We start from the raw sequence: 15,898 nt of genomic DNA on the forward strand, positions 1-15,898 counted from the left end.
GAGATGGATGGATTGCTGAGGGGCTTGCCAGCCTGAGAAAAACCCAGAATAAGTATAAAATGAGGGTTGAAAATAGCTGTATGCTCCTCACAGCCACATCAACGCCTTTGTCCCTACCCCAGACCAGAACGGTCCAGATGCTCTAGAGTTTTGATCCAAGCCCCGCTCAGGCTCACGCTCCCAACTGGACTTCAACCTCTGAGAGAAGCAGGCTGCTTCCCCTGTAGATGCCCCAAACCCAAAACTGATACCAGGCAATGTCTGGTGCCAAAAGAGTTCCACACGTGGTGGTGAGATGAGATGGGTCAGACAGGGGCAGGATGGGACTGAATGGGTCGGGACAGGCCATAAGGAATGGGAAAGAGCTGGGCTCAGCTCTGAGCCCACATTCTCCAGAACCACTAAAACATGTCTGTCTCCTATAGCGAGAGCTGCACAGGAATGTTTACTACTGTAAGCTATTGGAAATGCCCATCGCCAGGGGAACAGCTGCGTAAAGCATGGCACAGCCACACTACACAGTGTCACACAGCAGTTAGTAAAAAATAAGGGAGTTCTATATTCCAATGTGGACACCCTCCCAGGGGGGGAAGAAAGTTGCAGAATGATAGATCCAAGATGGTATCATTTATTTTTTTAATCAAAAATCAATGCCACATTGTTTCTATGGATACACATAGACCATATTTCATCGAATCTAAGAACTATGGGTTGTAAAAATGCACCTTTGCTAGAGGGACGAGTGAAAAAGCCAACCAAAAACACTATCCGTTAAACCATGACCGGCCGCTGATTATAAGATTCATCTCAATTTCAGAGATATTAAAGTATATCTTAGAATCGACGATGAGACTATAGTCAGGGGTCTTGAAGCACACAGAACGGAAGCAGCGGCTGACCCCGGGGTGGAGGGCAGGTTGAAGGCTTGAGCCTTCTCTAATCCTTGAAATTGTTGCAGATAGAATGCATTTGCGCTGGTGACATTTAATGATGTCACAATTTTTTAGAGGAATGACTGAAAGCCTCACCCACCCTCACTTGGAGGTGAAGCAATCTGATAATGCTGGCCAGCCCGTGAGTCACAGGAAAGGCAGGGCTGTCCTGGGGCTCAGTAGGGCGGGGCGCGAGTGGGTGAGGAGCTAGGAGGGTGCTGTGAGGTTGGTGGGAAGGAGGCTTTCTTAAGGTGCGGTGGGGAAAGTGTCCCAAAAAAGAGAAACAAGACGAGAATCTGACTTGGGGAAACAGACAATTCACAGTCTACTCACAGACTAACATCAGGGTTACTTAGGGGGCCGGGATGGCCCCCCAGAACAGCTCCTTCATCTACTCTTGCCGACCTCTGCAAAAGCAGTTTGGAAATCGAAGTGCCATCCTGAACGCACCCCTCGCAAGGGAGCCCCTCGGCCTCAAGCCTCTAATTCCACCTTAATATCCAATTCTGTGTGTCAGGGAGAGCTGAACCCAGGCCCACAGCAGCCGCGTCACCTTGCCCTGCACACAAATAAAAATAGCTTTGGTGCACAGGGCACAGGTTTCCTTGTCTTATCCTCTGGGGGTCCCAGGAGCGGCACAGCCGGCAAATGGAAATCACGTGCGAAAGAAATACATAATGAACAAAGAGGCTCCTCCGAAGCACCCTTGACCTTCCTGCCTTCCTTGACTTCTCCCCTGCCACAGTCCCCAGTGAAGCCGTAAATGGAATGACACTGCCGAGGGGGCGGGGCTGCCGAGGGCCGGGGTGCCTATTTCTCCAGGAGTTAAGCAGCAAATGGTGTTAATCGCAATGATAACCTCTTCCCCTTCCCCCTCTGCATATAAAGTTTCAGCAACTCCGGCCACCATCTGAGCTACTCCACCTGCTGGGGGCTGGATCGGACAGCTTTGAGCCTCCGTTCCTATCACGTGACACACAAGTACGCGACTCAGTGCTGAGCACCAAGTGCCAGGAAAGGGGAGCCCAAGTCAAAACCCCACAGCATCCTAATAAAGCCCCAAGCTCCGAGAGAAATGGGAGTTCCCACTCCCCCAAACAAACTCACACAAGAAATTCCTCCTTTGAGAAAATCTAGAATTTGACTTCTTAACAACATCTGAGCTGATCAGGGGGCAGGGTGGCCCTAACGACCTCTGACTCCCCAGCTGGCTGTGTGCCCTGATTTCGGCCAGCTGTTGCATCTGCATGAGTCTCCGCCAAGAATGGAGGTGGGGGGCGGTTCATCTCCTGAACCCCTCCCGGGTGCCACAGGAGGTGTGTGACTCTTGCCAGGGCTCTCAGTATGGCCGCCCCTCCAGGTCCGGCCAGCCATTTCTCCCCTTCACCCAGTTAGGGGTGCCAGGGACAGCCCTAAGCCATCCCAAGACGCGCCCCCAACCTGGTTGGCTTTCTTTCACCCTGCATACCTCCAAAAGGGCCCTTTATTAAATGCTCCTCAAGTACCCTGTCTGAGCACGCCATCTGTTTTCTGTTGGGACCCTGACTAAGGGGATCCTTTAGACAATTTTTAAGTAAACATGTCTATATGGTGTTTGTTAAGACTGTGATAAAAAGACGTTAGAGGGAGCGGGATAAAATATGGCATCTGCAAGAGCAGCGGGAGCTGGGAAGATCCGTGAAGAGACGGGCAGGCCACAGCAAAGGCGGCCGGGGCCAAGTCATTTTAGCCATTCACTGCCACGCCTGGGGTCCCGAGCCCCTCACCTTTGTGACTTAGCTGTGGCGCCAGTGGCCCAGTACTTCCACGGGGAACTGAGTAACCCCACAAATGAGGTCACTTCAGGGCTCTTATTGCCACCCACTGGTGCGCCTCAAATCCCACCCTCAGGAAACCAGGGGTCCTCCCAAGCTCTGCAGGCCTTCACTTCTTCCTGGGAGACAGTGGGCTCTCTGGGGGCAAAGACACAACTCCATCTGCCCGTCCAAATGGGCAGTCCAAGGTCCCCACCCCCAAACATCCCAGCTATCCGTCCTCTCAGGTTTCCCGATGACCCACCACGGTGTGCATGCCAGGCTGTCAAATGCACTTACCGACCTATTGTGTTGCTGTCTGTCTCCCCACCAGAGCAAAAGCTTCCCGAAGATCTGCTACATCAGTGATCCGTGCCTATCACGTATTAGGGACTTAATGAAAACTGAAGATGCACAATGCAAGTGATTCCTACACCCTGGCAGATCGGGGTGCGCCCTCTGGCATGTTTATGGCCCCACTTCTCCCAAGAAGCAGGTGGGAAGTCCAGCTTCTGAGGGAGCCAAGGAGGGCTGAGGCAGGCGCAGCTGCTGACATTCGACAGGAGTCGTCTCCAGAACCAAGCCTGTCCACAAGGTTCGTGGTCCTCAGACCACAAGAAAGTGACACATCTGGCATCATCCCCCCAAAAAACCCAAACCATTCAATAAATATGTCCCAGGCACCTACTCTGTGCCTGGTCCTGTGCCAGAAGTAGATGTAGGCATGAGAGAGTGCCGGGCGCTGCTCTCAGGGAGTAGCTTTCTAGCGCAAAGGCAAAGAGCAAATTAAATGAGGAGCCTTCAAGTCACAGTAACCGCCATGGAGGAATCAAGTGGGATGATGACAGAGAGGTGAGGTGGGATCCTGCTGGAGCTGAGATCCATAAGCAGGTGAAGGAGCTGCCCTTCGGCAACCTCAAGGAGTATCCAGGCAGCGAGCGGAGGTGGTGCAAAGGCCCTGTGGCAGGAGGACCCGGGTTCAGGAAGAACTGTGTGGATGGAGGGGTGGCCAGGAGCGGCAAGGCCAGGTCCACGGTGGGGCCATTCTAAGTGCAGCGGGAGGGCGCTGCTGGGACAGGGCTGCCCTGGGGATGGACACTGGGAAGGAAGGGGAAGCCAGAGGCAGATGCCAACCGTCTCTCCTCAGTTTCCCTACTTCCAGCCCTTCAGTCACCTTCCTGCCGCCTACTCACTGCTCAGTACCTCCCCACCCTCGAAAGGGTCACCCCGGCACTAGGCAGCACCCATACACACTTCTCAAAGCCAAGACTTGAGGCCCCCAGGGTGGCAAGGGTGCAGGGAGGGTCCCCCGGTGGGTACTCCCCCAGATCAGCCACCGCCCCTACCTGAATAGCCTCCTCACACACTCCATGGACCTTCCCAGATGCTCCCAGAACAATGATGTCATTTCCAGAGGCAGCCAAATTCTAGCCAGTCAACTCCAAAATAAAACTGTTTAACACAAAATGAAGCATTTTATAATCCCCTGTACATTTTTCCCTGAGTTGGCACACACACTGTTTAAAAACTCTGCCAAAACACTCAACCAATAGTTTAGCTGTATTTTAGGCCAGTGCCAGAGTTACATTTTCAGCTTTCCTTGCTCTTTTCCTGTCCTGAACCCCCGGTGGCCCCAGTCTCTGCGGCGGCACCCCAAGGGCTGTCTGCGCTTCCAGGCCGGGCAGGCTGTGGGGAGCCGAGTGCCCACACACACCAGCAGCAGGAGACAAATTTAGTTGGTTTCTCATTTTGTTTGGGGATGTTCTTCATCTGTCTGTGACAGGGTGTAACTTTAGGGAAGCCAATCATAGGAACTTGGGGTTCAGAGACACCCGAACAGTTGGCCAGTGCCAACCCCTGGGCCCCCCGCCCGTATCCACTTCCCAGCCCACCATCATGTAATGACTTCATCCCCAGGCTCTTAGTGGATCTTGTCAGGAAGTTGCTCCTTTTATGTGGCTCAGGATGGATGTCCCTGTGGCTTCCAAAACCAATTCTGGTTCTGTCCCTTGGTCAATGGAAGGAGGGACTAGGGGCCTTGTCCCTGGTGACCCACTGTTTTGGGCCACAGCTTTGACCAGCACACCCACGATGCAGCCCCCTCCAGATGCAAGGGTAAAAATACCAATTGAGTAACCATTCCAGGAACTGACCACAGTAAAAATGGTGGGCCAGCCACGCTCTGACCTGTCCCTTAAGTCATGTGACCTACTCTGAGACCTTCACTGCTCACGGTTAAGTGATCCCAGCTCCTTCTCTCTTTGAAATGCTGTTGCCTAAAATTCTTCTGCTAGCAGCACCCTAAATCCTACTGAGGAACAGCTCAGGATCAACCACTCAGCACAACTGATCTGACCTGAGCCAAAAGCCAACACAGCACTCATCAGAGTCAGGAGAAGCAAGAAAACCGGGCCTGAGGGCTTTACCAGCATGCTGGATCCATCTGCGCCTGAAGCCTGTCTACATCTGAAGTCTCCTTTTTATAAGATTTATTTATTTATGCACACAGAACGGAGATAAAGGCCAGGAAGTACAGGTGAGAGGATTCCCCAGAGACAGAGTGGGGAGCAGAACAGGCAGATGGACAAAGTACACTGCTGAGGGGGCAGCGGGGAGACAGGGGAGGTCTGCTGCCCTGTGGGTCACCTCCAGGGCAGGGATGGAACTCGCACTGAAGCTGCTGCCCTTGAACCTGCTGAGCCTCCAGGGAGAGCCACATCTGAATTTCTATTTACATGCGCCTCTGAATTGCCCTCCTCCACGAAGCAAGTGGGGTTGGCTTTTCTGACAAGGGCCACCAAGAGCCCAAACCTCCCAACTTGCAAGCATAACCTTGGGGCCCACGCCCCGCATCTTTCCCTGGGTTTCTCTCCAGCCATGATCACAGCGCTGAGCAGCGGCACCCCTGTCCTGGCCTGCCATGCTGCAGCAGGCTGGAGCGCACCGGCCTGCTGGCTGTGTGTCCTTCCACCCCACGCTGCTCACCAGCCCTTGGCCCTCACGCAACTGCCTCACAGAGGAGCCAACCCATTCTTGAGAGCAAATAACTACAATATAGGTCAATTTAGGAGTCCCTGGCCAAAATCAGTGAGAGCCAGGTATTACAAAATATCAGCTCCAACATTCTGGGAGGGAGGGGGAACAAATGGGATCAAGACGGGGGAGAGAAGAGCACCGGTGACGGCTCACCGGTGGGCTGGTGCTGGGGATTCTACGGGGAGCACCCACTGATGAAAAAGACATACATTTAAAAATGAATAATGGCCATGGTATCTGTATTTTCAGGTACCACTCTGTTTCACCCACTATTTAGTCCCCATGCCTAGAATAGCTCCTTGCTATTCTTAAGATACGGTTCTATGAACGAATGAATGAGCGAACGAATGAACACACACTGGAGCTGCTGTGACTCTAAGGAACATATTTTTGCTCTCGCTGCAGTTCAGTTTGTTCTTTGAGGTGCCCGGAGTTGTAGGCTAAGGGACGTGTGAATAGATCATCAATAGTTCTCAGCTACAACAAAGGAATCTCGTACAAGTCCCCTCTATTTGCCTCTTTTACCCCAAAACCAGGTCAGGATCCAGCTGGAGGCTATTTCTATCTTCACCTACAGGCATTTCCCAAAGCTTTTTCAAACCACAAATTGGAGGTAACCGAGATTGATTACTCCGAGAACACAATTTTCAGATCTTTATACCCAACAGGATCTGGAATTAGCAGCAGCACCTCCAGGAGAAAAGAGACAGGGCCTCGGGGTGGGAGGTGGGGGGGGGCTTTGTGCAGCCTGCCCAGGGGTGAGAAAGGTGGTGAGAGGGGCCGAGGGCACAACCCCAACAGCACTGGGGACCCTGATGGGGAAGGAAAGCAGGACCCTGCGAAAAGCACCTCGTAGCTGCCCTGGGCGTGGTGACAGGCGGAGCTGTGGGTACACACCCTGGAGGAGAGCGCTCAGGGGACAGGGCCTGAGTGCTGACATAGCCACAGAACAAAAAACAGATCTTTATTGTCACTTTAGCTGCACCCCATTTTGGCCCTGAAGCTGATGGTAGATAGTGTGGTTTCTGGAGACACCAGGTTCCCTGGGAATAGCTAGCGAGGTTCAGCACAGCGGACTGACTTCAGCTGCCTGGAGATGACCCCGGCACCAGAGCCACCTAGGCCTGGGGACCAGACTAACCCAAAGGCAACCATGTTGGCCACAGCCTGGACACCATGTCCTGGAGGACCAGCCGCTGGAGAACAGCCACGAGGCAGACCCACCCTCGCCAGTACACGCAGGCAGGGTCAGGGCAAGAAGGGAGGGTCAGCATCTGGGGGACACCCAGACTAGGCGCAAAACTCTCAAAATATTTACAAGGATTCCAGGGTCAAAGTCACTCCCCATAAGAAGCAAAGAAAGAGTGCAGTCCGAATGGGGTGAGGCTTGTATGTCCAGGAGCTTGGCGTGGGTCACAGCGAGGCAGCAGCTACAGCAACAACCCACCTGTCACACAACCGCGTGCCAGCAGCCCCCAGTGGCCCCCAGGATTCCCCAGGGGCCCTCGCGAGACCGCCCTCTCCCACGTGACCTGGGCCAAGTTCTGCCTCGCTGAAGAGCTGGGCCCAGTCAAAGCTCTCAAACCACGCTGGGCTTCCAGGAGGGCTAGGGGGCCCACGGAGGGAGTGGGCACAGAGCGCAGCCCAAGTCTCCCAGCCGGTAACAGAGCCCAGCCACCCCCCACCCCCAGGCCAGCAGGGCACAGCTGTGCTTGAGAAGGGTGGGAAGCCCTGAGCTAAAGGAACTAGCAAGCCAGGGAAGCCTCTGCTCCTCAAATTCTGAGCTGAGCTCACTGCATTCTGGCAAAACCAAAGTAAAGTGGACTTCACAAGGGTCTCCAACAATGTGGCATTTGACTAATCGCCCACGTCCTGGGCCACCATCCTGGCGAGCCCCTCCCCAGATCGCAGTCCTCGTAGTTGGCTGGAAGCCCCCTGACCCCTCCACCCAGACCCTGTCTTACAGCACGTGGTGTCCCCGCCACGGTGAGCCTCGGGTCTTCTCTACCAGCACAGAAAAGAGGCTGCCCTTTCTCCCAGTGCAGCCGGAGACCTGGAGGTGCTGGGGACACCTCTGTGTGCTGTGGGGCTTGTGGAGACGGCCTTGAGGGGTGTCCTGGGCGCCCCCGGGGGACTGTGCTTGAAGCCAGCTCACTTCTCAGTTCCTTGAGCCAACAAATCCCTTATTTTTTTCCTTTTTGCATGTCAGTTTGCATCTAGTCTTTACACAGCATGGTAACAGCAAACCTACTATATGCCAGGCAGCCACAAAAGTCCCAGCATCTTCACCTTCCAGCTGGATTACCCTTTTCCTGCTCACAGGGACTCTCTCGCTCTCTCCCTCTTCCTCACGCACACAGAGCACACTATGAGTGTGTGGCATCACTGCTTGTTGACACAAGTACCCTCCAGAAACTTCAAAGGACCACAGCAGGCTGGACCCAACCACCCCAGGAACACTCGTGCGCCAGCCTGAAGGCCACGTGCCGTTCCCTCCCGGCCCCAGTCCTGGCAACATCCTGGTCCAGCACCAGAAAACTGGTTGCCACCAAGAAAGGTATAAAAACCAGGGCCCAGCCAGCCAGGAGCACAGCCCCACAGCATGTCCAGGATCTGCCTACTGGGGGGTACCCACCATGGGGGGCTACAGCAGAAACATTCCTGAGGTCATTCACCACCCTTGGACACAAAAGACCCCAGGAGGTTCAAGGACTCAGAAAATCAGCCGTGGAGCCAGGAGTCAGGAAGAAGTGAAAAGTCCCCTCATACACAGACATCACATGGTTTTTCCTATGAAACCAAAAGAAATGTGGATTCCTGGGCCCTGGTCCCGGCTTTCCAGACTCGGTGTCCAACACTGGAGAGACCTGCGGGCTCGCGCCGTGAGAAAAGCTGTCGGGTTGTCGGACCAAGCGGTTAGGTGGCTGTAACCCCGCCCGCCCTAGTACCTTTGAAAGGTGTTTCACGGGCTGCCACGTCACTCCCACGGCTCTGCTGGAAGATGCTGACTGCGTCCTGGTACCGAGCTGCTGATTGGGAGGGAGGGCCCGGTGGGCGACGGCCAGTAGGCAGGGTTCGCCCCACGTAGTTGTCAAGGACGTTGAGTAAATCTGCAGACTGCACAGGGGGGGACTGAGAACACCCTGAAAATCAACTTAACCACCAGGACCCAGGACCCAGAAAGCACCAAGCCCTGCAGCAGCCTGCAGGCTTCCCGGCTTCTTCGAAGGGAGGGCTCGCACGGTGGCAGCATAGAGAAGGTTCCCCACTCACAGCCATCAGGAAGACCCCGGATGGCTGTCGCCCACCGGGCCCCTCCCTCCCGACCAGCAGCTCGGTACCAGGACGCAGTCAGCATCTTCCAGCAGAGCCGTGGGAGTGACGTGGCAGCCCGTGAAACACCTTTCAAAGGTACTAGGGAGGGCGGGGTTACAGCCACCTAAACCGCTTCTTCTGACAATCAAAAACAGCTTTTCTGAATGAATCCTTCTCCGCTGAATTACCTGTTATTCAACAGCTCCTACGCCCCTCCAGAAGGGCCCCGCATAGAGTACACGCTCCATCCCCAGTTGCTGTCAATATTCACTCACTGAGTGAAAACTGGCTGGTGATTGCTGAATACTGAATGCTGTTGAACATCTCCCTTCTCGGAACCCCTGTTCTACGCACACGTTAACTGAAGACCTACTAAGTCTGGCACAGAACATGGACTTCTATTTTGGGGCTCTACCGCAAGCCTTTACTCAAGCCTATCTGAAAAGGACACCACTTTTGGACCCTCCCTGGTGGCGCAGCGGGTTAAAGCACAGCACTAAGGAGCCAAAGCCACTTCCGCATGAGTTCAATCCCCGCCCCAGAGGTGACCCACAGGGCCCGGCAGACCTCTCCTGACCCACCTGCTGCTCCCCTCAGCAGTGTATTTCTCAGCCGGCCTGTTCTGCTCCCCACTCTGTCTCTGGTGAAGCCTCTCACCACCCCATACCTCTGGCCTGCACCCTCAGTTCTGTATGCATAAATAAAAATAAACCTTTTTTTTTTTTTTCTTAAAGGACATCACTTTCATGGAGCCTCATGGAGGCTTTAGTCTCCTTGGGAACAAGATCAATAAACACCCACTATGTGTTCTAGCCACAGGCCAAGATTACCCTGGAGATGGAGAGGAGAAGGAGACCCCAAGTCTTGATATAAGGACACAAATTCTCATCCGTGGGAGGGCTGGCAAACTTTCTGATCTTTGCCAGCCCCGGAGGTGACCCACATAGCACGAGTTCGATCCCTGGCTAGGGAGCTGACCAACATGGTGCAGCACACCCCTCTTGTCTCGCCACTGCTCCACTCTACAGTATATTTCAGTACATCTGCCTGTTCTATCCCCCCTCCGTCTCTGGTGCATCCTCTCACCCCCTGCACCTCTGTCCTGTCCTGTACCCCAATTCTTGCATGCATAAATAAATGGATCTTAAAAAAAAAATGACAGCCTCCAATGGTTTAAATTTATGGTTCTCCTATTATAAAGGATGTTCTTAATTTTCCTAAATGTTTCAGATCCCACCAGTCTTTCTTTTTCAGGTTCCATTTCTGTCCTTTGTACACAGGAGACATTCAAAATATTCACAGAGCAGTGTGGCACTAGCCGATCCAAGCGGGTGCTGGCCCTGGGCAGCGGACTGGGTCTTGGTTTTCTGTTGATTTACTGGTTATGTTCTTAACGTTAGTAGGAGCCCCTGACACATCAAGGAAAATAATTTTTGTCTGTGATATGTGTCTCTGATTTGATTTATTGTGGCTTTGGCAATGCAGACATGTTTTGTTTTTATATAGCTGAATATTTTATTTTATGGCTCCTGGGTTTAGGGTTATATTTAGAAAAGGCTTCCCCATTCTGATGCTATTATGCTTTTTTTAAAAAAACTCATTTCTGTTTTCTTTTAATATTTTCAACTTTTCTTTTTATGTTTTGATTGCTGATCCCCTTGGGATATGTTTTGGTGTTAGGAGGAGGGAGAGATCCAATTTCCTAGCCGGTCACCACGTCCCTCCTGAGGGATCCACTGATGAGCAGGGACACCCGTCCCAGACACCAACTGTCCAGCTCTGCTCGGGTCCACTTCTGGTCTCTCTCCAGTCCCCTGGTCTCTTGGATCCTACGGCTTCAGGACATGTTTTACCATGCGTCCTAATTACCAGCCCATCCTTCCTAGTTCTCTTTTTCAGAAATTTCCTACTGACGCTCGCACGCCACCTTTTCCACGTGAACTTCAGAATCAATTCACCCATCTCTAAATAAACCCCGCTGATACTTTTGCTTGCTAATATGAGGTGAACAGACTCATTGAAGAGACAGACTATTTACACTATGACTCTTTCCACCCAAAAAACAAGGTCTGCCTTCTCATCCACTGAAGTCTCTCTTGGGTCTCCAGTAGTTGATCTTGTTTGCGTGTTTCTCTCTCCAAACACTCAGCTGCTTCCTGGCCTGTCCCTGGCCTTTGCACATTCTGTGGCTAACGTGAGCAGGACCCTCTCTGGTGCTGCTCTCCAGCTGGATGCTGTTTGCTCTGGATGTGGGGGCATTCATTGTGCTCGAGCCCCCGGGCCTTTTGCCCTGCACACGGCAGGCTGACACACAGGGCTGTGCCCACACCCCACGGGCAGGAGGAACGCGAGCCCTGCACCTGTGCACTTGGCAGTGTATCGCCCAGCCGCTGGCCGACACCCACTCCGTTTTGCCCAAATGGAACCGGAATGAGGGCTGCCCCGGGCAATGAGGCAGGGAGGGCACCACTCTCGCTGCTGGAGCAAGAGAGGCCTGAGCCGACACACAAAGACCAGCACTGGCCAGCCAGCGGCAGGAACAAGGCTGGCACCTCTGCCAGCCTTCACAGCCCAGCCCTGTAATTAGGGCCCACGGTCACTCTGGCCACAGCTGAACAAACCAGGGTGTAATTAACTTGCCACCCGGCTTTTTACACAGCAGCATTCACCTTGGCCAGAAAGGGAGGGTCTGATGTTCCGAAGGAGCTGGGGAAATACTCCTCGGAACCAACACTCAGGGAGAGGGACATGCAGAGGGGAAGTAGTGAAATTAACCCTCAGGGAGTGCACTGTTTGCTGTTGTGATTTGAATAAATTTCCCCCCCTTTATAAAGTTGAGCATTCAAATAAGCTGACTCTGTCTAGAATTTATTTTGAAATTGTTTACCATCCCCAGTCTATGTGCTTGGCAAAAGCTGCTTGGAGCTGGAATGTTAGCTCAAGCTCTGCAATCTTGAGCAAGACCCCCTCTCTAAGCCTCAGTTGCTCATGTGTAAAATGGGCAGGAATCATGAAAAGCAGGAGCTCCCTGCTGGGACTGCTGTAAAGACTTGGCGAGCACGCACCTTCACTCCACAAGCATCATTGTGTTTCAAGGGTGGGGTGAGGCCAAGATGGGCAACGAAGCACACTTTGTCCTCATAAGTCCAGCTACAGAATCCAATGAGCCAAGGGGACAATGCTGGGGTGGGGCTGGAGAGAATACCTGAGGAGCTTGTGGTGTGGGGGAGAGGGGTGTGCCACTGCGAGAGTCAGGCAACGGCACCCAGAGGAGAAGGAACCAATGCTCAGCTCTAACCTGATCCCAGAGGCAATTTCTGACCTATGGAGCCATTCCCAAGAGTCCAGCGTTAGACCCCTCAGTCCTTCTAGAGACGCCATCTGCCTCCCCAAGCTATAATGAAAACCCAAATCGTGCCAGCGATGCCTTAGGCTAAAAGACCATGGCCCGCCAGAGATGCCTGCGGGGATGGGCACACAGATACCCACCAACAGCCCGCTCCTGACACAGGAGCATCGCTAGGAAGCCGGGTCTAACCCAGGGCAACATGGTAGCTCCAGCAGCCACGTCCTTGAGAAGTTGGGCTCACTCACTTGGGCCCAAGGAGCAGTCAAAGGCTCAAAGTGTCCTTCAGAGATGGTGTCTGGACCAGGAAGCGCTAAAATACTCCACCGGGATCCAGGCAAGGGCTCACGGTGACCTGTGTCAATGAGCACGTAAAAATGGCCATCAGCCCAGGCTAAGCCAAACCCCTGTACCTGCTTCCATGATGCCAGAAAGTTCGCAGAGATGCTGAGTCCTCCCAAAGACAATGAAAAACACCCTTGCAACTATTTCTAGGGTCCCAACTGGTCGGGCCAACATTTCACAAACCATGTCAATGCCAGCCCTGTCCAACAGCAGCGCCACCTGAATCTCTATGATCCACCCACACGGCTACCGAACACTGTCCGTTTCTTCGATTCGTGTCCACATACACTCTGCGTTAGGAACAGACAAGGCCAGCACAGGCATCAAGCTGGCCTCCGTGTTGCAAAAGTCCTCACCTAGTGGCCTAAAGTTAAACTTTTATGGTAGTACTTATAAGCTACTTACTATGTTATGTATAGCAACCCAAATTTCACCTGCTTGAGGAAAGCTGTTTAAAAGAATTGGTCCACCCCACCCCACCCCCAAAAAAGAATAAAGGAGAGGACCCCATAACAAATGCAGGATGTAAAAGGGAGCTCGCCCCCCACTCTAGCTGGGAGCTGTCCTGGGTGGGGAGGGGAGACCAAGGAGGCAAACAGCTATCGGGGTGTGAGAATCAGAAGGGGTGAGGTCGTTGCTGATTTCATGTCCCAAGGATGCAGCACTTGAAGCCTCGAGGGTTTAAGGTTGGTTTCGCCTCAGACTTGAGAAGGAGCCAGTGAGCAGCAGGAGGGAGAGGAGAGGGAGAAGGACATGACCAAAACGCGATGGCGCTGCTGCACTCCTGAGCCCACTCTGCAGCAACTCTGGCCCAGCGTGGAGGCCTGCGGGCACAGCGGAAGGGCCACCCCAGAAACAACACTTCTTCGGCGCAGGGCCCCGGGGTCTTCCCTACGCATATCATCGCAGCCATTTGTCAAGAGCTCCCCCTGTCCTGGTGAACAACCTCCACTTTAGAAAATCTCCAAACCTCACAACTACTCTTCCAGATCCTCACTGCCCCCCTCACCCCACCCCAACAGCCAAAGAGAGACACAGAAAGGGCCAAGGGCTGAAACAGTTTTAAGGAAGCATATTCAAGATCATTCCCACAACACGCCCCACCCCACAAGGCGTCTCCCCAACATGCCCGTCTCCCCAACATGCCCGGCTCTGGAAGGGTTGGCCCTCCTGGGAACACCTGCTGGGGCTGGGAGTCCACTGCCTCCACATTTCAGCAGTGACAGCCCTCTGCGGGGCACAGGTGTTATTCCAGGAGGGGGCGGCAGCATTGACGGGTAGCACTGCCCTCGGGCCCCACATCCCCAACAGCAGAGACAACCTGCCTTCCCTCTAAACAAGAGGGAAAAGTAACTAAAATTTGTTTCCTCCAAAGCATCTCTGCGCGCTCAGGGCCTGCGGCCTCAGCAGAGAATGGTCCTCTCCAACATGGCCTTTGTTGGGCCGTCAAGTGTCCACCTTCCCCTCCGCATTGTCCCCGTCCACCTGAGTCACCCCAAATACAGCTACTGGATGACCCCTGGCAAGCATCCAACAGACCCATGAGCCTGGCCTGGGAGGGCCTGCAACTGCATTTTTGTACCCATTCCAAACTTTTAAAACAGAAGTCAGTTTTTACATGTTATGCTACAGTCCAGTGCTATAAAATGAAACTTTGAAGGTAAATTATCCTGGTTTCTGCAGGTGCAAGAAGCCCCTCTGTCAGACAGAACACCAATAGCCTTGGGAAAACAGGTTGGTAACCCCACAGAACAGAAGGATGCGGAGGCACCCCATTCTGAATAATATGCATGCAGTTCCCAGATTAATCCTGCCTTTTTAATTCTAAGGACCTAAGACTGAAGGGGAAATAGCTCCTCACACATGTCTCCCATGTTAGGGAGACTCCCAGGCTGGGTCACACCTTTACTGGGCGGTAATGAATTTCTGAGGGATGCTATTAGGCTAGGTATTTCCAGGACTCTTTCAAGGAATTTCTGACTCCCTTCTAATGCTCCAGGGTTTGGGGATATCCCTGGCTCCATGACCCCAGGGAGGTCGTTAGTGGGTACCTATTAAAAAGGAGGCAGGAATATCAGTGGATCCCACCAGCATCCCTAAGGATGGCTGGGGACCCTGCAAACCGGGCTGCTTTGATTCAGTGGAAGCCCAAGGCTGTCAGAAGAGACTGCCCTGGGAGGAGAACTGTGCTTCGGACCAAAGCACAATTAGCTACCATTTCTTATTTCTGGAACACAAACTCAGATAACTCCACCTTCTCCATCCTTCCCCACCTAGAAATGGTGTGTCCATCTCAAAGGGAGGTGAGACACAAGAATCTCCTGATTTTGGACAACAGGAAGAAAGGGCAACCTGAGCTAGGACCTCAAAACAAGAGCAGAGGCCCAGCAAAGCTTTGCTCAGCAGAGGAGATTCTTCAACAATTAGCCAAGAACATCATGTTCTTTATGTTTATAAAATAAAGAGGATAGCTTTTTATTAAAAGAGAAATCAATTGTTTTTTAAGGGGAGTGATATTTTATTCTCTTATAGTTAAGATTCCACCGCACTTATTGGCTAAATGAAAAAATACATCAGCATCTATTATTTTCTCTAATAAGAGAATCTCTTGCACAGGATGCCAGCGAGGCCCTGGCTTGGTCACCAATGTGCCCTTGGTCAAGCAATTAGCTTTCCCTCTTGATGGCTTAGTGTTCTAAGATTATAAGTAATCATAATCATCCCCGTGGGGTTGAATTTATCACAAATTTCAAATGAATTTGATTTTTCAGAGCCCCCAAAAGTCCACAACTGCCCCCCAAAAGTTCAAAACTGCAAGAATCCTCTTGGACCTACTGTTTTTTTATATTTCTTCCCTCCAAAGTTTGAGGACTGGGATGTGATGGAGTCAGAACTGTGCAGATATGGCTGTCACTGGAGGAAAAGTCATAGCCGTGTTCTCCAACCTGCTGGCTTGCACATTCCAAGATGGCATGAAAAGTAGGGAAGCTTGGGCTTTGCATCCCAGCCTGCTTCCAGGCAGCAAATTTCCAAAAAAAACCCAGGAGATCCATATTTGAACACTCTCCCTTACAAATTGACATCCTAAAGGTTTCATCAACAACCATGAAGGAGGAAAACATCTCAGGATA

At 52.6% G+C, this 15,898-nt stretch overlaps 1 protein-coding gene across 1 annotated transcript in view; it reads right to left on the reverse strand.

The window, feature by feature from the left end:
- LOC101622441 (zinc finger protein 423) overlaps window positions 1-15,898 on the reverse strand; it is a 136,038-nt gene that overhangs the window by 73,626 nt on the left and 46,514 nt on the right. The gene's annotated exons all lie outside the window — the stretch shown is intronic.

The sequence above is a fragment of the Condylura cristata genome, unplaced genomic scaffold, assembly GCF_000260355.1.
Source record: "Condylura cristata isolate star-nosed mole 26May11 unplaced genomic scaffold, ConCri1.0 scaffold00028, whole genome shotgun sequence".
NCBI lineage: Eukaryota > Metazoa > Chordata > Mammalia > Eulipotyphla > Talpidae > Condylura > Condylura cristata.